Here is a 24,451-nt window from a genome sequence, read left to right as displayed (position 1 = left end):
TTTAGCACGGGGATGTGTCCACACCATGGTCTCAAGGTATTGAATGACATGACAGTCTGAGCATCACAAAAACATATGCGTGTTTTAATAAGACAGAGAGTACACACATGAAGACATGAAGAGCTTTTATATACATCCACAGAAAGAAGAAATTTTCATCCAGATTCATAAAAATAAGAAACACAAAAGCTTGCTGAGCATTAATGAGATTGTACTTGGGCTGTAGCTATTGACCAAATTCATCTGTCTTTGTTTTTAAACATTGTAATATAATTCAACTTCTTTGGTTGCATTTGTGACGTTGGGGATTATGCTGAACACTTGCCAATATGTTCATAATAACTGGCTGCTCTGATTCAGAAGGGACCTAAATTATTCCTGTAATTTTCTGTCCCCAAGGATCACCCATTTCAATATATATCTTCTTCAAACAATTTCCTTTTGTTACACAACTTGTAGAAATTTCCTTTATTTAAGACCTTTACCCTCTATATGGTTTAAACTCCTTGACAATGACAGAGTATCTTAAACACATAAAGACAGACTGTTGTCTTATTTTCCTAGGAAATACAATTAAAAAGAAATATTCTTCTATGGTCTCACCTCTGTCAGTAGTACAAAAAGAAAAAAGGATAGGTTTTTTTTAATATTCGTTGTTCTTTGTCCGGAAGAAAATTGTCCCATAAGCAATTCCAGCCCCATTCTAAAGTTAAAAACCTGTGAACTGTCAGGGTGATGGGGAAAAGCTCTGTTGGAGGTGGGAAGTCAGGGTCATAAAGCAGGAAATGTGTCACGCCTGAGGTGCGGTGCTACCGTGCATGCTCTGACGGTGTTGCAGGTTGATTGAGGCCATGAGACCAAGAACATCTCTGTGACAACCTCTGTTCTTAGTGATCTGTTTCAAAGTCATGGAGCTAAGTCTGGCTTCAGCCAAAAGTATTGGAACATTTCTCCCACTTCTTATCCTTTTTCTGTTGTCAGTTCTGTTTTTGCTCCTTCCACTCCTCTCTCATCCAATAAAAAAGTACAGCTTTATTAGCTGACAGTTTTTCTTGTGCATTCTTTACCCTTTTCCACCTATAGTGGCTGAAATACAAAAGTCCAAATATGTTTATTGTAGCCCTGGTTCATGCCTGAGATGTTTTGGTTTTCTGAAATTCTTTTCCCAGGGAATTTTCGGTAAACAAGAGAAACATTTTTATATCTGTACTATGTTTTCATTCCTTTCCTAGGAGGGGCTTCTTCTTGATGTCCCTCTGGTCTGACCAATGTAAGTGAAGAGGTGTGCCTTTGTGTCACCAATCAGATTAGTCTGTGTAAAATAGTATGAAGGGGAGACACATGCCAAAAATAAAGGAGTCATTTTCAGCCTTCTGCAGTTGGAGTCTGTGTTGTTGTGGTGTACAACAGCGTGACTTTTTTTTTTAGATCAAGTGGAGAGAAAAATAACTATTTACATTTATTAATTACAAAATCATTCCTTTTTTTGAGATTATTCTGATTACTTTCTCCATCAAAATACTGCTTGGATCAAAAATGAGTAGTGAAATTTCATTTTCCAACAAAGGGGTTTTTTGTTTCCAAACAGTTCAAGTTTCAATATATTTTTGTTTTCAGTTATATGCTGGGCAACTTCATGGAAGCACAGGCAACATTTTTAAGAGCAAGTTAATTTTTCTGAAATATTATATGCACCTTACATAGGGTAGACCTTCCCATAAAGCTACTTTTTTCAGTGCAACATGGGATTTACAGATTTTTCATTTATTATTTACAGAATAATGTACTCTGTAGGAATTTGGTTTTTTGCCCATATGTGGCTCTTCTTGTTTCCATTTAAAATTCTGTTTATAACAAAGTATTTATTATCTACTTGTTTCACATTTCAGTAATGTTTTTGAAGTGCAGGAGATTTTAAAAAATTAAATGTCTTCACATGCTTAGTGTTGTAAGTTAATAATTATTTTCAAATTCACCAACATAATGTATGTCTTGGATAAACTGCTTGCAAGGAATGGCATGTTGATATTGTTTTTTTGGTTTACAGACTATATACCACTCATTTTAACAATGTCAGAGCTAAAAAGTACAAAACTGCCACTGTGAATTCTCTGTAATATCAGTTTCATTATTTTTAAGACCGTGGTTGCTCTACTAGTTTCTTACACATACTATAATCAGTAAAACTCCCACCAATAACTTCAGTTACAGACTTTCAATGCTTTGTGCCTTTGGCTGAGGAAGCCTGATGGTTAAGCAAACTCTAATAGTCAGCTAGACTGTGATGTGAGAGTTGGTCCAGTAAAAGCAGTAATTACAGGAACAAACTGTACTGTTCATGTAGAATCTCTTATTTTCCCTGACATTGCTCCTGCTGCTATTTTGAGGGAAATTAACATATTCAAACTTCTTATTTCTATGAGAGAATTTCCTTGAACAAAAGATGGTGAAGCATTAAAATAATTATAATCAAATGTTTGCCTAATCACCAAATGAATTGGGGTTTTTTTGATTCAGAATTTGTAAATCTATAAAATACTTAAAATGAAATATTTTACTACAGTTTCTTTATACCTTTATATTAAGTAATTTTTGGAACTTCACGTGCACAAGGATGAGTATTTCTTTAGAACTTCACTACAAATTTAAATAAACCCCTACATTTTCTGATGAATTTGCACAACAAAGTTGCAATCACAAATTAGTAAGGTTCCCTCCAAAACTAAAACTAAACCCCGTAACTACATGGAAATTGATGACTAGTGTTCTAGTTACAGCTGCTCACTGTATTTCTGGTAGCAGTCTATCATCAAACACTCTTATCAGTATTATAAAGCTGTAGTGTACATAATTAGACTCTTAATAAGTCCTTAGTGATACAGTATGCAGTGTCCACCATTTCTAGCTCTGTGCTCATATAGCAAAAAGAAATATCTCTGTAACTACTATATGCTCTGATGGAGGTCATAATTGGTTTGGAATCCTTCTCCAACTTCATTTCACTAACAATCTTTCACAAGACTTCATTTAATCCTAAGGATACTAGAAGCATGCTGAATTTACAACTTCTCTGATATAAAAAATAACCATTTGTCAGTCTAATATTTGGAATGCAACCATGATTCATTAAAGGTAAATGAGAAAGCTTATTTCTGTATTTAAATTCTTCTGTTATGGATTCTACAACAGATACGATTGTGAAGAAGGTTCAGAGCAGACTGAATATCAGCTGGTTGCATGTTCTGCATGCCCACTATGCAGCCAGTGGTAAAGCTAGTCTGATTAGCACTGGCCTACTGTATGGCTTCCAACAGTCAAAGAAACAAGATGGCACAATAAGAAGAAATTAATATCCAAATATTTCTTTAAAATGTTGTAGGTCTTCCTTCTCTGAAGTCACTGGGAAATTCTTACCAACTCGGAAATGTGAAAAATCCTGAGTGCTTCCAGCCTGCACGTTTTACCTCTTACTACATAAAATTTGCCCAAATCAGCTGAATGTGCTCTCCTTAGAGACTGTGGAGCATCTGCAGAGCAGCGTTGTACAGATTTGAATACTAGATGCACAACTTGCCTAGAAGGTCCACATACTCTCCCAGAGCATCTGTGTAATGCAGAATGTGATTAGGCCCTAATTTACATTATTCTCTTCATTTGATGTATTATATTTCAGGAACTCATTATTCTTTATCCTCTTCCTTTCTTCCCTGAATACATTCCATTTCATCTTCTGGTAAGACATCTGTGCTTAATTAATTACTGCAGGCCTAATAAAAAGAGTCTGTAGACAATTTAATATTTTTGTGATCAATAGATTCAATGTACACCAAGATAATTTGCCTCAGAGAAAGCAAGACTTTCACTGCTTAGGTCATAAATATATATCTCTCAGCATTTTATATTCTGTTGCATAATGTTAATGTGCACTGACATGTGGAGGAACTTCAGATAAACCAGGCTTGGTAGTGACAACTAATGACAATTGGCCTTCAGGGTTTTTTTGTTTGTTTTATCCCTTTCCCTCCCTCTGACAAATAGAGTAGTCTTTTTTGATTAATTTGCAATTAGTAGCAATGTTAACTGCAAAACTCAGGCTTTATGAAATGTAGTTTCATAAACACAGTTGGACTTTTCAGTGAGATTCTGAAGCAAGTATAAACAATTTTATTGTTACATATTTGTAACACTTTAGATAGGAGCAATAGTTCCTCCCCTTTCTCTTGGCCAAATGTAAAATAGCAATAAATAATAAATTTGTATATAACTTCTTTTTTAATATGACATTTACCTGTTTCTTCTCTAAGTCAGTTTTGCCATCCTAAAAAATACTTTTCTGCTGCCCATGTAGCCAAAAAAAAAAAAAAAAAAACCAACAAAAAAAACCCAAAACCAAAACCAAAAAACAAAAACAAACAAACAATTAAAAAAAAAAAAAAAAAAAAAAAAAAAAAAAAAAAAAGATGAAAAGCAAGAAAACCTGCCTTATGATAAAACTCCCTGAGCATCATTCAAAAAGTGAAATTCTGATTTTCAACTGGTTTTTCATAGGACTTGTATTTGGCCTTAAACTTAAGATCAGACCAAAAGATAAAATTCAAAAGACAAAGTAAGTTTCTTGTAGATCTAATATATATATATTAGGCATGAAAATAGACAGTAGATAGCCATGTTAATCAGCCAGTCTGGTGTCCTAAAATCACACAAATGTCCTCTAGATGGTTCATCTTGTGGTTCTTGTGTCATAGGTTTTGCAGATGTCTCAGATAAAAATAAAATGTAGATATCTCAAACACTGTCATCTCAAATGTCACTAAGAATTTAAGATTAAGCAACTAAATTTCAGCCCAGATATTTAATCACAAGACTGATCCTGAAAAGCTTTGTGAAAGATTATAGAACTTGTTTGTGACTTAAATAGCTTAATATAATAAAACTCTCTTCCATTCATGTTATTTGCTATCTGTTTATTATTATTCTCATTTCTAAGCCCAGATAGATTCTAGAAGAAAGATACTTTTTCACTTAAATTTTCAGAAATTTAATCAAATAATATTTATCTGGCATGCTGGTATTCAGCCAGATCTACTGTTCTGTGCAAAAATAGAACCATTACCATGTTTGTTTAAAATACAGAGGAGAAGATGGCACCTTTTATGCATGGTTGCGATAAAAAGTTAATTTTGGCATTCAACTCACCAGAATTATTTACACATTCTCCCAATTATCCGGAATTAAAGCACAGGACTCTGTCCTCCTGTTTAATTATATTTATTATGAGCTAGCTGCTCTTTCTCTCACAAACATATATATTGAACTATACACACATGGAGACCCCTTCCTCTGAGAACTCTCTTGAAGGTAATCTGTTCTTACATATTGGGAACAGATTCTGTGTCCATGTTTCAAAATCAAAGACCTTTTATTTTCAATTTTTGAGTGAAATGAAGCAGTTATTTGCCTTCAAGGCAAGATTCTCAGGTGCAGATTCTAAGCAGAATGAGGCAGCTCCTTTAAGGGCTATCAAAATACTTCACCAAAAATCTAAATCACAGACCACCTAATTTCCACATTTCTGCCTGTAAGACTTGGAATAAAATGCATTTCAAAATTTACTTCTGTTAGTGTGTCTTTCCTGATTGCTTGTTAAGCTTTTAGAATAGTCTTCTCCTTGCTGTTTATCTAGAAGGTGCAATATACAGCAAACATGCTTACTTTGGACTGCTATACACTTCACTAATATAAATGTAAATAATAATACTAGGACTAAGAATCCCAAGGAGGTGGTGTGTAATTCAATGATTTAAAGCCAAGTGCTTCTCAAAGTCTTTCCTGAATAGAATGCTATTCCATTTTAAATGTGCAACTTGCCTTTATTGAATTCTAATTTTCATCCAAGTATTCTTTGTAGAAAATAAGAAACCTTAGAATGTACGAGGCAAGAATTAACCACTTCCCAATGGAAAAAAAAAAAAAAAAAAACAACAACCAAACAACTGAACACACAAACAAACAATCAATAAAAACCCATGTAAGCATTTAAAAAGATCTATTATTCTCTGCATAGTCAAGTACTGTGGAGTAAGCTCAAAAAATACATTTCATCAATAAAGCAATTTGGCTAAAGGAGCATCCAGCTACTTAGGTAACCACAGTAAGAAAAATCCTTGCCTCACTACAGTCCACAGAAAGAGAACTTCTCTTTCAATACTTATAAGAAGAGAAAAAAATGTAGCCAGTTTGATGAGAAGACATGAAGAGACGTTTTTCTGCACTGCCAAACATTAATCACCTTCCATCACTTCAGACAAGTTGTCTCTTTCTTAGGAAGTTTCAGAGATCTGGAATCTCATACCTCAATACTTCAAAAGGTTGACCTCTTAATCTGAGAAGTTTGACTCACCTCATCTCAGCAGAGGATCCAAAGAGGTAAAGGAAGAAAGCTGAGAACTGTATCCAGTGATGGACTAGACTTGTGAGTACTACATGAACTAGAAATGGACAGCTATCATGCTTCTGAAAGGAAGCACTAAAAGAAGTTAGGCAGTGGGAACAGATAAAAAATGTTTTGTTCATAGACACTGTCTACACTTCAATCCCCCCCTAAACCCCTGGCAATAAAGATAGGACCCTGTTTATTTTTACACGTGATGATTTTAATATTTAAAATTACTTAGAGTAAAAATATAAAAAAATATGGTAAATAATATCATATAAATACTGTCTATTTAAAGAATCTTTTCCCAGTTAACCTGAGGCTGCAACTCCCATTAACATTCATAACAGACTCAAGCTAACACTATTCCTAAATAATATTAACTGGAGTTTTAAAGGAGTTCAAAAGGTGATAACCTTGGACATTACTTCAGGGTTAATAAAACAGCTGAATTACTCAAAAACTGAGGTGTTTTACAATTGATTTCACAAGACTTAGGCTTAAAATTTGTCATTAGAAATACTGTCCTTTATTGTCCATAACACTTCATTAAGAATTCCACTTTAAATGCCAAATTATTTTGTGAGATCACAAAACCTGCAATAATTTGTTATTTAAAAAAGTCTTGAAGGCATGAGTCAAATAGCTTTCAATGTTCCTGTGAGACAGAGATGATAAATTCATTTTTATATTAATTTAAGCAAAGTAGTTTCTTCAGGACCCCTAAAAAGATGAATAGGATAAAAATGAAAAATCAGTTCTTGAATTTTCCCTTTATAGTTCATCTACATGAAACTTTTTTTCTCAGATGTTATAGGGCAGTGTCAAATAACATGGAGATATCACAGTGTCTATACAGCCCCCAGAAGTTTTGAAATACTTGAAAAAAGTATATAAGTAATATGTACAATTTTACAATTCAACTATTCAATAAATAAAGAAGGCACACAATTAATAAAAATTAGCATTTTGACAATAGAAGTAAAATAGCATAAACTTAAAGATAGAGCTGCTCTTACCAACCTTACCATCAACAACTATAACTCATTATTAATATTATTTATATTGCACAGAATGAATTAACTTAGTGTTTCAGTTGTTTATCTGAATAGGTATGTAAACCAAAAACTCACAGTTCATAACACCATCTGCAGGTAATCATAGTGCCTTAGATTGATAAAAACTCTTCTAATTGATCACTTAACCTTCCTCCATATAATTTAAGCCCTTTAGTCTCCTCAGAAAAAGTTTTTCAAAAGAAAAGTGTGGTTACTAAGCATCTACTACACTACTACACCTCGTGAAGGGTGTAGTCGTGGAAATAAAGGTCTTAGCACACCACTTAAGCTCCTCAGAAGGGGCATGAAGCCAGTGGAAAAGTTTCATTTCTTAGTTGAAGATGAAATTTAGAACTTCTCCACTCTCTCTTTTCTCACTGCTTGCTTGCTCCTTCTAACACATGTTCAGAAAGTTTCTATACTGTCGTCTGCAGGATGTAACATCTGTTGATTTTGTGGTTAGTCTCCAAGATGGAAAAAACTGACAGGACAGTGAAAAAGTAACATCATGGATTTGAGTCAGGAATCTCTTAAAATAGTAATCAAATGCAATCTAATTTTTAATGTAAAATGAAGTAGTTTAGTACTTTTTTTAAAAAAAATAATTTTCAAATTATTGTATTCTTCTCCCATTACTTTATGTAATGGAGTCCAGATAAATAAGATAGATTACTTTAAATACCATTTCTCATAAGTAATGTGCCTTAAGTGTTCCTTAACTAAACAGCGTGTTTTGATCCAACAAAATCTGTTCAAATATAATTCCAAATGTAATTCCAAATGCTTCTGTACAGGAATAAATTATCCTTAATCAGAAAAAAATCATGTATGAAAGGGAGATTAGTGATAAATCTTCCATTTTCTTTGTCCAGTCTTTCTTTGTAAACCATATTTTTTGAAATTGGTTTCCCTACAACATTCCATTGCATATTCATATGACTAAGAACTTTTGCATATGCTGTTTCCAAGAATATTTTTCAAACTCTGTTACTATATTCTAACCAGCAGACACTGGAAATGACCTGGAAATGTCAAACATATTTTTAAGTCTGGAATGAGTGAGTATTAGCTTTTGAGATGATCAGAAGTCAGGAATAGTAGAACTCAGTTTTGCCTCTCTCTTGCTTCTCCTCTTGCCATACTGGTTAGGCTAAACTATAAAACGGTGTGATTTAAAATCTTGCTGTCTCATAAGTGGAACCATCAAACCTGGACTGAATCAATGGTCAGACACAATAGATGCTACATTCAATTTTCAAAGCATAACCAGAGATATGATAATAAAGGTTAAATAGGAGCATCAGAAACCAAACCAGACGGGGAACAGCATTCAGAAACAGACATGGAACAGTGTTCTGCTAAAAAAATTGCAGCTATATGATGGACTGAGATGGTGGACACAGGGAGTTAGTGCCTCTAAACAGATATAGAACTAATGGCATGTCTAAATGTTGTGAAACATTTTAAATATTTAAAAATTTTAAATTAAAAAGCCACATGCCAAAAAGCATTTTCATTGAATAGAGTGGCTAAAAAACAGGTTCAATTTTCAGAAGCATTCTTATTCTGAATTTATACTTATTTGTTGACCACCATGTTGTGATTTAAAAAACCCCTTTGTTTTACATCCCAGGTATTTACATTCTGAACTGGATATACCACCATCAATTCTTGCCTTTCACTTGGTAAACAGTCAAGATTTTTTTGTGAAGAAAAGTAATACATACACACACACATACATACGTACATACGTACGTACATACATACATAAAGAATTTTTTTTTTTAAACAAAGAAAAAAAACCCCAAAAACACCTGAAGAACTTTTATTCAAGAAATTTGCTTTCAAGAAGAATTCAACATAAGAATATGCCAGTCAGAGATATGAATATTTGAAGTAGTTATAAGAAAGTAAAAGAAGGTCGTAACAAGTATTTTTCAATATTAAGTATATCTCTCTAAACAGTTGCAAGAACATTAATGATATGTAAAAAGATTTAGTTTCCTTAGTTTAAAAGAAGTTTTACTCCCTTAAGGATATAAATTTAGAAGTTAGATTATATAATAAATTTATATAGTTCTATAATTCTGGACAAGCATGCTCTATTGAGAATTTGTTATTGCATTCTGTGATCAAAATATTTTATTATTGATGCCAAAAAGGGAAAGTCTAATAATGAAATAAGGTTGATGTAAAATGAACATCATAATTTTAATTTGATTCATTCATGTGGGAGGTGTTCAAATAGTAGGATGGAGACATCTGCATAATCATCTTAGTATATGAAATTATGGTATGTTGAAGAACTAGGACAATTATACCAACTTCAAGAGGGAAAAACAAACCTTTACCAGACCATTTTCATTTTTAAAAGAACCTGTTATAGCAGGTCCTGTATACTTATTGAATTATTTAATGTAAATTATTAGAATTTAGTTTCAAATTTTTAGAGTTTCTCTCTTTCTTGGAGAGAATCTGCACAACAAATTCAACAGAAATATTAATATTATTCCTTCCATTGTTATGAATTTTTGTTCATTTAGATCTAATGCTTGTAAATGTACATGAATATCTCTAAGATGCAAACCACACTAATGTCATATCTTCTTTAATTGGTAGGAAATAGGCTATTTCATGCCTCACCAATTTATGGAACCACCACGTACAAATAGGAAATTAATACAGAGGTAGCGAAAAATGGCTGGAATATCACACCACAACTCACCACACCGTACCAAAACTCCTCTTTCTTTCTTCCTACTCAGTTTCAAACTTACTGGTCTCTTCAAAACAATTAATTGGTTAGGCCTAAGTATCTTAGAACTCAACTTCCATGACATTCAACAGTGTGACACCTTTGAGTATTAGGACAAAATCAGTGACATCACTTATTTCTGAACTGGACTCTTTCCTTTAAAATATACTGAGATTACAAGATACACTACCCATAAAATTTTAAGGAACAGCAGACCCATTCTAATTCTGAAACAACAATGATTTGGCAAATAATTCCAAGGAAAAAAATCAGAAAATTCTTTCTGTGACAGCCTTTTATTTTATTTTTTTTTCCATTGAAACAGACAGAAGAAGAGTGTTTTATTTCTGTTCTTCAGACATAAATATTCTTCAGATTGCCTGTAAATTATCTATATGAGCTATGCCATCAAAGAATGGTTTAGCCTGCAGCATTCTTAATGCATTATTCATATGAAGATTTTAAAATTTTAGGGATCTACATCTCCTTTAGCATGTTACACTGCAGCATTACAGTCAGCTTCAGAAAGAAGCATTACTGAGCTCAATAACTATTTAGTGTCTTGGGTAATCCAAATTTCTTACCAAAATTGATTCTAGGTCTCAATCATACCTTAGAATTTCATCTTTACAACACAAGAGGTCATTTTTCTGACTTCATATGTAATATTTTCTGCTTGTTCTTACCTTAGAGATTTCTTGATTAGAAAAGAAGATGGAGTGGCAGCCATTCAAGAAACACCCACAGAACTCACAAAATACTTCTTGCAGTTATGTGATTTGAAAGCATGTACGAGGACCATTTAAATCTGAACTGAAAGAAAGCTTCACAAATTATGCACAATTATGTATATTTATTTTCATAGGAAAAATTACTCTTAAGTAGCCACTGATAATTTTGATCTGCTTTGCTAGCAATTTTAAGCGTATATTTTTGTATGCTTTCTACAAAATAAATAAAAGTAGATCTTGAACTAGTACCCGAGAGATTTGACTTAATCACAGTGGTATTTACAGACCCCTACTAAGATCAAGACTATATATTGTGGTAGATTCTTGTACAAATGGACTTTTTAAAAGAATAAGCTGGTGCTGAAGGACAAGAGAGGTGAAAAAATGTGAAAAAATGCAGTGACTTGTCCAAAACACACTTATAAAACTCAAGATAGATATAGCTCTAATACTATACCACACAGTTAGATTTTTTAATCTATTGATTGCCTCAGGCAGAGAAGTTGTACTACACAAGACAAATTCTAAGCTTGTTCTCTTTCACACCCTTTTTTCAAGCACCTAGCACTCAGTATTAGCCACAGAGCATTTGGCTAAATGGACCTTTGTTCTCATCCATTATGGCCATTTAGTGATTAATGATTCATAGTTAATTTTCTTCAAAGAGCAAACCATGAAATTGAGGATGTTTCTGCAGTTTGCTCCAAAATCTGTCTCCTTCTACATGTTTCTTACTGTCTAAACTTGGCCTGTGGTAGGTAGAGGATCTACAGATTGCTAATCTCTCCATACAGTACTAATATTGATTAATTTAATTTAAGGTGTGATACATGTTTACCTTACAAAAACACCAACAACTCTGTGTGCAAATATCATTTGTATTTGCTATTCTCACAGTCATAATGAAGAAATAAGTAAAAAAATAAATAGATACTAGATGCTTTGTCATGTACAGAAAGCTAGTCAGCAGCAAATATTGACATAAAGTTTTCCTTGCAATACTATATACCAGCTAGTATGGTTTGGGAGGCGTTTCCCACAAACACTCTTTACTCATAGTGTAGTTCATCTGATTGGAAACTTATGCTGGACACAGTTCCAGTTTTTAACCTGGACTACTAGACTACTACTGTACTTCCTAGATATCCATAACCAACCCCACAGAGCTTAAATATTCAGCATGGATGGCTGAGAGATCCTTAGGAATATCAGATGAAACTAGAGACTAGCCAAGATTTTTCCCCTTACCACAGCAGAGGGATATTCACCAATAATCATATCTCCAAGGCAAACTCAGCAACTTGCTAATGCTTTCTGCCTCTTTGTGTCTGAAACTTCACAAGTTTGACTCTGACACAGTAGTCACAAAGCTAGTGAAGTCAAACCTGGGTTAATTATGAGATGGTTTTCCTATTCCCCATCTCTTAGAGAATTATGTTGCCTAATATAGAAATCATTTTCTTGTTATCTTGCATACTTTAACTTAACGCCTCTCTGGTGTAGAGATACGAATCTGCATCACCTCTTATTTAAAGCTATGAGCAAACCCTACCATCTGTCCCAAATTAAGGAATATAGCAGTCAGTCTCCAAACGCTAGTATAAAAAACAAAAAATACAAGAATACAAAAATACAAAAAAAAAAAAAAAAGCAAAGAAATCCAAAAAACTCAATATTAATAATGATTAATAATGTTTTCTACAATGAGAACAGGAATGTTTAGTTAAAGTTGTCTCAACCAAAGAGGGTGAACATTCCTGTAATTTTATGTAAACTGCTTCTTTAACACCATGAGGCCAATAAACATGAACTTTTTAAATACATGCACAATTCAGTAGATGCTGAGTTTCTCAACAGTGGCAAGATCAAACACCAATAACCAAAATATTTGCATATTATATCTTTTGGTGATAGTTCATATAAGTTTTCTGTAACTTTCAGCATACTCCTATAAAGTGTTTGACAGACTCAATGAGAACTTTTGAACTATGGAAATACCACATTTTAACAAAATACTGAACTCAGCTATCTGAAGAACATTTTTGATTTTTCTGGAAAGAGTTGGCTCTGTGGATACACAACACATGAGACCAGTGGGGAAAAATGTTGCTAAAATGTAGGCAGCTGTGTTTGTATTTAGACCTTAATCTAAACACCTGGAACAAATGTGAAATATTTGAATGTCTGAATCAATTAGGACCCAGTCTAAAACAGATAATATGGCAACTTTTATTTATTCTATTGCAATGAAAAAATCTATGAGGTCAAGAAGATTCCCCAGAGGTAAAAGTTTGCCTGTCTTTCTGAATGATGTTCCTTGATTGGATAGAGTTTTTTATTACATATACATTTTACAGGTCATCTTAAATCTAAACTGTTATTAGTTTCTGGTATTTTTGACAACAGTTTTCCTTCTTTCACTCAGTCTTCTCACACACTTATTAATTTCTCTTGCATTAGATTGGTATGTGGAGAAGATCCATTTCTGTCATCAAAAGTTTTACCTACCAAGAAAAACTTAGAAGTATGTCAGCTCTTTTTAATAGTGTCCCATTATTATTTGTATTGAGCTGAAATGTAATTTAAACCATCAGAGAAGATGACATTTAAAATGGGTTCCACAGATGACATGACTACTCAACTAAGTGGTTTTAATTACAAAATTCCTTTAAGAGGAAGAAAAAACCTGCAGGTGAATTTTCAGAATTAATTTTAATCCATTTAAAGAGATAGTACAGATTTTTTTATGTATCCCTTTCTGTGTATAAACTAGTAATTATTGAGTCATATGGTAAGCATGAAGTTTGATGATTCTGCTAAAAGTTAATTGGAGGAAAAGGAATAAGTAAGATTGTTAGACTGAACTCAAACCCTGAACATCCTCATATTCATTAATGCTGACAAAAAGGAGACATAATTAATTTCATGGGCGAGAAGGAAAAAAAGTTCAGTAGCAGTTTTGATATCCAGGAATCATATTCTGACAGTTTCTTATAGTCACACCCATATTTGTTGCAGTTCCTTGTTTCTGCTTTTCCATTCCCTGATTTTTTCTGCTTAATACTTGACACTTCTGGGTTCAAAAAGCAAGCAAACAAGTAACCTTTTTACCTCGATTCATCTTTCAGCATTTTAGCTACAACATGTACTGAGGATGTCCAACTGCAAATTTTGAAATAATGGTTTCTACTGTTCAAGAAAATTCAGATAACTTTACTAGTATAAAGGAGCTTTCAATAAACTACTTGTGCTTGTAGAATCTCTCCAGTGTGGAAGAGCTTTCATAAGAAGGCTTTGTTACAGAACCTATGATATCATCTCTTGGTTGGTACAGAAAAACTAATGGAGAAAATAATGTGTAACTGGCTGTGTATCAGACTCTATTCACACAGTATTGATTTTTGCTAGAAGGTTAATGCTACTGTCTGCATAACAAACATTTTAAACATTAGTTTGTAGTTTTAAGATGCTAGAGACAACATTAGAGACTAAAAGTATATTACCCTACCTTAGTGATTCTATCTGTAGTACCTTGCCCAGGAACAGAATACACAGTGTGACTTATAGATTATTTCTCTCATCTATGTATCAGTCACATTAGTTTGCACTACAACTTTAAAAGATTAATTTTCATCTGCAGTTTTAATATTAAATAAGAAAATTCTGTAAAAAAAAATTACAATAACCCTCTCACAGGGTTATGCTCCAATGCTGCTGCTCCAATGCTGCTGCTTCAATGCATTACTCCTGCCATAACTACCACAACTATGAAAGTTTGCCATGTAATATTCACACTGTAATCAGGATCTTGTTGGCATGTGAATTTCCATTGAAGTATATGTGTATCTGTGCAACCATAGCAAAATCCTTGTTCCAAAATATTCCCTCTAGTTCATATCAGTTATTCAATTTTTCTACATTTGAGACCAGCACAGTATTCTCTTTTTGAAAAATCTATTTATTTTGCACTTTTCAAACTTCATGAGAAAATAACTTGCATTAATAAAAATGTCTAGTATTTCCCCTGCTATGCATTATAGATATATGAAGACATCTTCATATGAAAATGAATTATGGACTTTCCTGAAGTTTGTCCAAATCATATACAAATTATGCTCCCATTTTGATGAATGTGGATATTTTAATTTAGATTTTTTAATTCACAGGTTCAAAGAAAAAAAAATCATATAAGATAAAAAGAATAAATACGTCTTGTCCAAAACTACTTTTACTTCTTTAGATTAAAACATATGGCTTATTAAATTTTGAGTGCCTTGCTTACCCTTTTAGAAATATGTACCATTCCAAAGAATTGCTTCTTTTTCAAAATTTTATAACAAACTAGAATATCTTCCAACATCATGATGCGTTTGTAGAAAATTAACCTTTTTAATAAAGAAATATTTCTGTTCACACTAATCTGATAATCAGTGAAGCAGGGTACATTACTGAAATAAAGGAAATAAAACAAAACTCTAATTTGATGTTCCCTCTTACAGTAAGATCAGAGTTAATTCTGTCTCATTTTAGCAAACATTTTATCTTCCTACAATACATCAGATCTTATTAAAGACCTCATTATTATACTTAAATGTACAAAAACATGAAACAAAAATTCAGCAATTAAATGAATAGCTTTTATCATTTCCAGAATAATTCTGTTTGTAAGAACTGCATTTTGACACACTTGAATTAGTATGACCAATCTTTCTTCATCAATAGTCCTTACCTTTTGTTAACTAGGCTGGAAAAGAGGTAAACTGCAAACTTTCAGTTCTGAAAAACGGAAGACGTTGCTGCTATTGGGAATTCATTTGTTGCAAAAGTGAGGGCCAGACTTTTTGATAATCTTTGTTTCCATTTAATTGCATAAAGAAAGTTTCTGTATTGTCCAAAAAAATGGAAAGAGATTAATGCAAAAATGCACATCTTTTTTTTCTGAACTATCATTAGAAAATACATAAATAAGTACAAAGGACAGACCTGATTCAAGTCCTTGAAGTCAATCAGATATTTTGTTCCTGTTCTTGGTATTTTGGGGTAATACATACCGGAACATAAGTTCACATTAAATAATAACAAATCCACAAAATAGATACAATTGTTTAAAAATAAAGAACACAAATGTGAGCAAGCTTATCTTTAAACCAACTATTCAACTGACAAAAGAATCAGTGAAGCTGCATAAGAAATCTCTACACAGCTATCATATTATGCTTGTTCTTTAACAATATTTTTTAACATGGTTTATATCGATGAAACATACAGTATATCACATTTTTATAAGTTTCCAAGATCCAGAATTTTGAAATGTGTTAACAGGCACAAAATATTTTGTGGCTTGCCTGTTTTTCAGCGACATAGCAATTGAACAGTGCCATTCATGGTACCACCTCTGCCACTATGGCCAAAGAATCTACTTATAGTCCTATACTTTTCCTTTTTTATTTTATTTATTTTGTTTTTTTTGTTTTTTTTTCCATGTATGCTTTTTCCTGCTTTGCCACTGAAACAGTTCATTACCATTTCAAAAGTAGCACAGAGTAATTTGTCTGTTGCTGTGGTTTAAGCATCACATATCTACTCATTCACTCCACCACCCTTTCACTTAGAGGAAAGTATTTCTCTTGAATAGGACTATGCACAACTCTGCTTCTGTTCACTTGTCTCCAACAGATACTTGTGGCTACCAAACAGGTTCCATTTCAGTCAGAGTGGGATATCCATTTGCATGACTTAAAAGATGCTGGAGATGCCTCTACAGCAGAAAATATATTTACATATGATCCTGTAAGGAAAAGTAATTTTCCAGTCACTTGAATTTTTACCTGCAGATTTTTTCTGCAGCCTCCACCATTTGTATTAAGAAAAGGAGTCTGGCTGTCCCACTGACTATTGTGTTTTTGGTTTTTTTTGTTTTGTTTTGTTTTGTTTTTTTGTTTGTTTGTTTGGTTGGTTGGTTGGTTTTGTTTGGGGTTTTTTTGTTTGTTTGTTTGTGTTTTTGTTTTTATTTTTGTTTTTGGTTTTTTTGGGTTTTTTTTTTTGTTTTTCCATAAAAGGCCTTTATTTTTTTTTTTACCATAATACAGATGTTCTTTAACATTTTTGCATTCATGACCTTAATTTTCACTCTCTATTTCCTGCAGGCAATAGAACAAATTTTCCTTGTGCTACAGAAGAAAAACTGCTCAAAGAATAATCTAATACTTATCCTTATGAGCATGAGACTTTCACATCTGCTGCCAATCTGGAAGATCTTTTAACATCTGTGTGCTGGGTTATCAATTTATTATGGATAGCAAATCTTTATTTTTTAAATATCTATGTTGTTTATTGACATAGTTAGAATTAAAGGTTCATGAGGATAATAAATGTGGTCCATACACTAAGAAACTTCTACATCTGCTTTAATATATTTTATTACCAAATTAATAAAAATGTATTTGCATACAGGACTATTCATGATGTCAGACACTAGCAATATTCAGTCATTTCTATAGTATAAACTGGGCTATTTGTCCCTGAGGAAGAAGAATGTAATGCTTGTCCCTTATTTCCATCATTGTGCTTAGCTGGTAAAATCTGTAACCTCACGAAACAACAAACAGCATGCATGTACAGGTTTTTAATCAGTATTTTTACTGTGAGTAACAGAATTTTCCTTTCTTACTATAGAGATGTTTTATAGACTCCAGACTAAATTCAGCTATCTTGCCTCATACTAAGAAGAGAAGAAAGAAAAAAATGCTTAGTCTTTCAATGTGAGTTTCATTCAGAAATAAAGTTATTCTGTTCTTTATGAAGAAACATTGACTGATTTATATGCAGACAGTTTCTAGTGCATATGGACTATGAAGTGGTATGAACCCTCAAAGATTCGTGTAAGATAAATGGGCCAACAGAGTTTCTATCTGTAGAACAAAAGTTCATTTAGAGTTGTCACTGATTCATATCTAATGCAGCAAGTGAGGACTGTCAGAAGAGAGTCCTATCATTATCACCAAAGTTTAATAGAGATGGGTCCATTTTTCTCCTCTGATGGCAGGTAAATCAAATGCAGATAAATGCAGATAAATCAAACTTTTCTGCTCACATACTCCAAAACCACTTTTAAGCAGCATATTTAAATGTTCTTCTGACCTGCATAAAGTTCAGATAATCCTAAGTGAAGGGACTGATACATAGCACTTGATCTAGAGTTTAAAATCAAGTAGTGTGTTTCAAATTATATTCCAAACAAAACTGTTCTTGGAGTCTGCCACAACTTTTTTCATTTGTCTGTGGTGTTAATTTGTAGTTTAGAGTGTTCCACTGTAGAAAGGTATTTCATGAATGTTACTGATCTTTTGCACGTAATATCAAGTTCACTGTAAGCTAGAAATTATAATTTAACTAAATCAATATATTTTATTCTTGGAGGTGCAGGGGGATTCATCAGTTTCAGCTAACCTTGGGAAAAATTCCAGTCAAGGAAATGCAGAAATTTCATCTCAATTCATTCATGCTGATCCAAAATAATATACTCTGCAGGCTGACACTGAGGACTCTGGACAACTTCAGACCTGGGATTACAGGACTCCTTGCTTTGGTTCATGGATTTTATTAAAATGATTTTCTGAATCAAGCTTGAGCCAGAGTGCAAATGTGCAGTGGATCGGCTTTTCCAGTGGGTGCAGCTCCGGCCAGCCCTGCCGCCACTACATCCAGGGGCCACTTTGCCAGAGGCGTGGGCAAACTCGACCAAGGTGCGGATGGTGCGCAGAATAGAAAGGCGGGACTCCCAGGGTGTGCAACCAAGGGATGCGTAGTCCCAAGGCAGCGCTCCGAAGAGAGACGCTGGCCTCAAGATGGCACGGCTTTTTATTGAGTAGGTTCGTGGGTGGGATCGCGTGGGACCAATTAAAACTCTTTGCCAACGTATAATGAGGGATGCAGAACTTTTGAACCAGTAACAGGTAACTTGGGGAGGAGGAATACATGATGAGGGGGTGGGGAAGTTATATAACTTAAAGATTGACAGGTAACCGAAAAGTGGTAAACAACTATTATGGGATGGGGTTACCAGGACAACCAAGATTTTGGCGGGAAGGTTTGAGGGGGGGGGAAGGAGAGAAGGAGAGGGAAGGAGAGGCCATCTTAAACAATAGAAATAAATACAAAATTATAAAACACAAATTATAAAACCAAACTGGAACAGTGAAAACCCAATTGGAATTGAATTTAAGCACCACCACATCTCCCCCTTTTTTATTTTTTTGTGATGGCTTTTGGTAGTGTCTGCTTGGGGGATAGATGTTCTGTTCCGTGAGCCACCTCTCGTCATCAGTCTCCGGTGAAGAAGTCCTCTGGGTCAGGGTATTCCTCATCTTCCCATGACGGGAGCTGCTGCATCCCGATCTTCTCGACGGAGGAACATTGGCCCAGACGTTGTTCACGCTGAGTGACGAGGTGGCTGCAGTGATGGTCTTTTGGGTGACTCGTCGGATGATGCAAAATGCAATTCCAATTATAAGTAACAAAGACAAAATTAGGAGTCCTGTGTTTACAGCAGAATTGACCCAGCCTGAGAGTCCCCAGTTCCCAAACGATTGGTCAAACCAGTCCTCCTGGGGCTCTCAGTTGGTATCTGACTGGGCTTTCCTGTAACTTAAAATATAACAAAATAAATTAATCAACAAAAAGCCAGTGAGGAATGGGGAAGGAAGGAGCGGACCTCTCTTCCTCCGGACCAACGGGCTTCCTTTTTCTTCGCCAAGTGACATTTTTCACTTGATGATCCGATCCTTTGGAGGCCCTGGGAATGTAAGGTTTCACCCACTTGGCCGGCACCCATTTAAGTCCGGTGGGTGTCGATACGCAGGCGTACCCGCGACCCCAAGTGATTAAATTGTGTGGACCTTCCATTCTCATGGTCTCCGGGTCCTTGACGAGAACTGGCGGTTTGGACTCTAATTTTAAATTTGGGTTCCCTCCAAAGTGCCTAATTATTGGGGGATTCATAAGTTCGAATGAACAATTTAGAAAATTAATTGTGTATAAGGCCCTGGCTAATCGAATTTGGGGTGACTCCAATTTTAGAATTTGTCCCTGTTGATTGAGGACTCTTTTGATGTTTTGGTGTGTCCTCTCCACAATTGCTTGGCCTGTCGGGGAATAGGGGATGCCAGTCTTGTGTTCTACTCCCCATTGCTGGAGGAAGTTGCGGAACTCCTTGGAAACATAGCTTGGCCCGTTATCTGATTTGATGACCTTAGGGATGCCTAGGAAAGAGAAGGCTTGGAGAAGATGTTTAATAACATCCCCTGCTTTCTCCCCTGTATGGGCGGATGCATAGACTGCTCCAGAAAAGGTGTCCACAGACACATGGACGTACTTCAGCCTCCCAAACTGAGGGACATGAGTAACGTCCATCTGCCATACCTCATTGCTGCTCAGCCCTCGGGGGTTTACCCCGGCATGCAAGGTTGGGACTGCATGTCGCTGGCAGCTGGGACACGTCGCCACAATGGCCTTGGCCTGATCTCGGGTTAGTTTGAACCCTCGGACCAAACCTGGCACATTCTGATGGAACAGTTGGTGGCTGAGCTTTGCCTGCTGGAAAACGTCAGGCAGCGGGGCCTTCGCGACAGGGGCAGCAAGAGCATCAGCCCTCCTGTTTCCCTCCGCTATGAACCCTGGCAAATCCGTGTGCGACCTGGTGTGCATCACGTAAAACGGTTGCTCTCGGTGGGAGATCAGCCTGATTAGCTTCGAGAGCAACTTAAACAGAGCAATGTTAGTCACTTCTTGGAGAACTGAGTTCTCCGCTCTGGACACTACACCTGCAACGTAACTCGAATCGGTTACCAAATTAAATGGTTCAGAGAACCTTTCGAAGGCCCTGACGACTGCGGCCAACTCAGCAATCTGAGGGGATCCTTCCACCTCAGCAACGTCAGACTCCCACTGCTGAGTCTGAGGATCTTTCCAAGTCACCACTGACTTGTGGGACCCTCCGGACGCGTCTGTGAAAACTGTCAAGGCTTCGAGCGGTCTTTTGCTCTGAACACTCCTTAAATTTAATTTAAATTGAGCATCCGAATTAAAAATTTTGTGGGCAGGCCGATGGATTGAAATTTGACCAGTGTAACTGTCCAGGGCAAACTGAAGTGCTTCGTTCTCTTGAAGCAAGTGCTCTAACATTGCCTTTGAAATTTGGCCCGAATTCAACCGAATTGGTACATGGATCACCTCAAAGTCGCAACCAGCCAGTTCTCTAATGCGGATTCTGGCTTTCCGGATTAATTCAGCCATCAACTCCTGTGGGCGTGTCATCCTCTTGGACCTGTGGTGGCTGAGAAAGACCCATTCTATGATAAGAAGAGGATCTCTCCCGCCTCGGTCCTTCCGGGGTATGCTGGTCACCCCGTTGTCCCATTGGAATATCATTCCATGGAGGTGCGGTAGATTCCCTAGAATGACAAAACGGAAAGGCAAATCAGCATGACATCGATTTGCCTGTCTGGTGGACATCAACTCTTGAACCTTTTCCAGTGCTTTCTGTGCCTCCGGGGTGAGTGACCTAGGGGAACTCAGCCCCTCTCCCCCTTTCAATAAACTGAAAAGAGGTGCTAGGTCCTCGGTAGTGAGACCCAGCCAAGGCCTCACCCAGTTCAAAGCCCCACACAGCTGGTGCACATCCGCTAAGGTCTCAATTTTGGTTCTGATTGCCAATTTTTGCGGAACAATGGTCCGCTTATTAATTTCGAGGCCAAGATATTTCCATGGTGGCATCTTTTGAATTTTCGCTTCCTGCAACTCAAACCCTGCAGCAACCAGTGCAGCCACTGTCAGGTCAAGCGCATGCGTTAACAGGTCGTCGTTGGGGGCGCACACGAGCACGTCATCCATATAATGCAAGATGACGGCCTGGTGTGCAGCTGCACGCACGGGGGTCAGCAAGGAAGACACGTACCACTGGCAAATGGCGGGACTGCTCTTCACTCCTTGGGGAAGCACCCTCCAGTGATACCTCTTCCTCGGGGCCTCTCGGTTGATGGTAGGAACCGAGAATGCAAACCGCGGAGCATCGTCGGGGTGCAGAGGAATTTGGAAAAAGCAGTCTTTAATGTCAATCACTGCCAGATTGTAATTTTGGGGCAACATGGCTGGGGAAGGCATCCCTGGTTGGAGAGATCCCATGTCCTCGATAATTTCATTAATTTGCCTGAGGTCTTGGAGAAGCCTCCATCGGGTCTTATCCGATTTCTGTATTACGAACACCGGGGTGTTCCAAGGAGAGGTGGTCTCCTCTATGTGACCCTTCCGGAGTTGCTCTTCCACGAGCTCATTCAGCGCCTTTAACTTTTCCTTAGAAAGCGGCCACTGCTCCACCCAAACTGGAGAATCCGTTTTCCAATTCAGTTTTTGGGTGGGGCGCAGTTCAGTGACCGCAGCCTGAAAATTTTGTGGAGGGTCAGGGAATTCAATTGTTGCCCCCCACTGGGCCAGGACATCTCTCCCCCACAGGGGTGCTTTGTAATTCAAAACAAAGGGCTGGATGTTTGCCAATTGCCCATTGGACCCCTTAATTTGCACCATGTGCTTTGATTTTTTTGCCAATTGAAGGCCTCCAACACCCTCAACTTGCTCCACCACTGTCTGCAACGGCCAACGTGACGGCCATAGGTGTTCCGGGATCACCGTTACGTCCGCCCCCGAGTCAAGGAGACCTTTAATGGTGGTGGTCTCCCCGCCCACCCTTAGTTTGCACACCTCCTCAGGTCTGTCATGTGTAATGTACACGACTGTGCTTATCTGGGGGTGGCAGGTTTTGCAGTCGCCTTCAGGACACACCCTTTCAGGGAGTGATGGTATTGCCTGGGCGACTATCTGTCCCTTTGACAGATAAATGGGTGGAGTCGTGCAGTGGAGCCAGAGTTCAAACCACTCGGGATCCGCAGGAGTGGTTTGGGGAACAATCTCGATCTCTGGCGGGGTATGTTTACAATCCCCCACGACTACATATGTTGTGCCAATTTTGTGCCAGGTACCTCGATTTTTAGATACCGCCACGCGGTGCCATTCATCATCACGGATCCACAGGGCATCAGACAACTGAAGATGAAAGGGCACTCCCTCGCTTGTTGTTGTCAAGGACTTTCCTGTGAAAGGAACAGGCACATTCGGGTCAGAATCATCAGGTGAAGGACTCCTCAAAGGGGAGTCTCTTGTCTTGTCCGGTGAATTCCCTCTCAGAGGGCTCCTCTGCTGCCTCTGGGAAGAAAAAGTCAAGTCCGTTAAAATGTCATGTCCGGTACAACTCAAATCATCATTCCCCATTCCTCCTCCCCCGGCTTGGGCCACCCGATTGGGGTCATCGCACTGGGTGGCTCCGCGCTCCCTCATTCGTTTTTTTGTTGGGAGCGTCCTCCCCTCCCATTTCCTCCTCCTCCCTCTTTGGCTTGTTTAAATTCCTGAAACTCCCGTCTCAGGGGACAAGCCTGCCACCAGTGTCCTTGCTTGCCACATAAGGCGCAAGGCCTGTCAGCTGAATTTCCAGATGGACGCCTCCCTTTTGGTACCACGGCCGCGTTGTCCTGATGGCAGGTTGGGCTCTCTGCGGTTGCTGCATTCACGGTTTTCCGTCGCTGTTCTGGCCTCTCTGGCTTTGCTGATGTCATCAGGGGGACCACCTCAGTTACCACCTCGACATAGTCCTGTAATGTCGGCTTGGGAATCCGTGGAAGGGTCAGCATGGCTTGTTTACAGACTTCGTTGGCGTGCCTGAACGCCAGCAACGTGACCAGCCTCTCCCTTGCCACTTCGTCCTCTTCCTGCTGCTCTATGGCTACCGTTAGCCTTTCCACAAACAGCAGGAAGTTTTCCTGAGGTCCCTGAAAAACATCTGAATACGATTCCATGGGGCCAGAAGGCCGCATGGTGGAAAACGCTTTCACAGCAACACGAGCAATTTGCCTTAACAACGGCTTTGGGAGGCTTTCAGCTTGCTTCTGGGGCATTGCCCATTCACCCTCACCCATCACATGTGCCAGCGTGATCATGTTCCCTTCATTGTCCACAGCTGTGTCAGGGTCATTTGACCACCCTGGGAGGGCGTCCTGCAAGTGCCTTTTCCAGGTTGCAAACCAGAGCTGATACTCAGTTCTGGAATGCAAGCACTTGAATAGGTACTTGATGTCATGTGGGACAACCTCACTCCCGGTAACTTGGCCATCTAACAAACCAAGGAAGTACGGACTCATGCGGCCGTACTCCTTGAGGGCCTTCATGAGTTCCCTGACAACATTCTGGGACAACTGCTGCCACTTTGCCTCCTCATGCCCTCCCCTACCCCTCCTGTAGGTAACTGGAGCGATAGAAGGGACATGGGGACCATCACTTCCTGGATCCCACCCCTCCCCCTCCTTGCCCCAAGCGTGGGAACCGGAAGAAGGGGCGTGGGAACCGGGAGGCAGTGGGCGGGACTTGGGCG

The sequence above is a fragment of the Zosterops lateralis genome (genome assembly GCF_965231275.1).
Source record: "Zosterops lateralis genome assembly, chromosome: 5".
Lineage (NCBI taxonomy): Eukaryota > Metazoa > Chordata > Aves > Passeriformes > Zosteropidae > Zosterops > Zosterops lateralis.
This window is presented reverse-complemented; position numbering follows the sequence as displayed.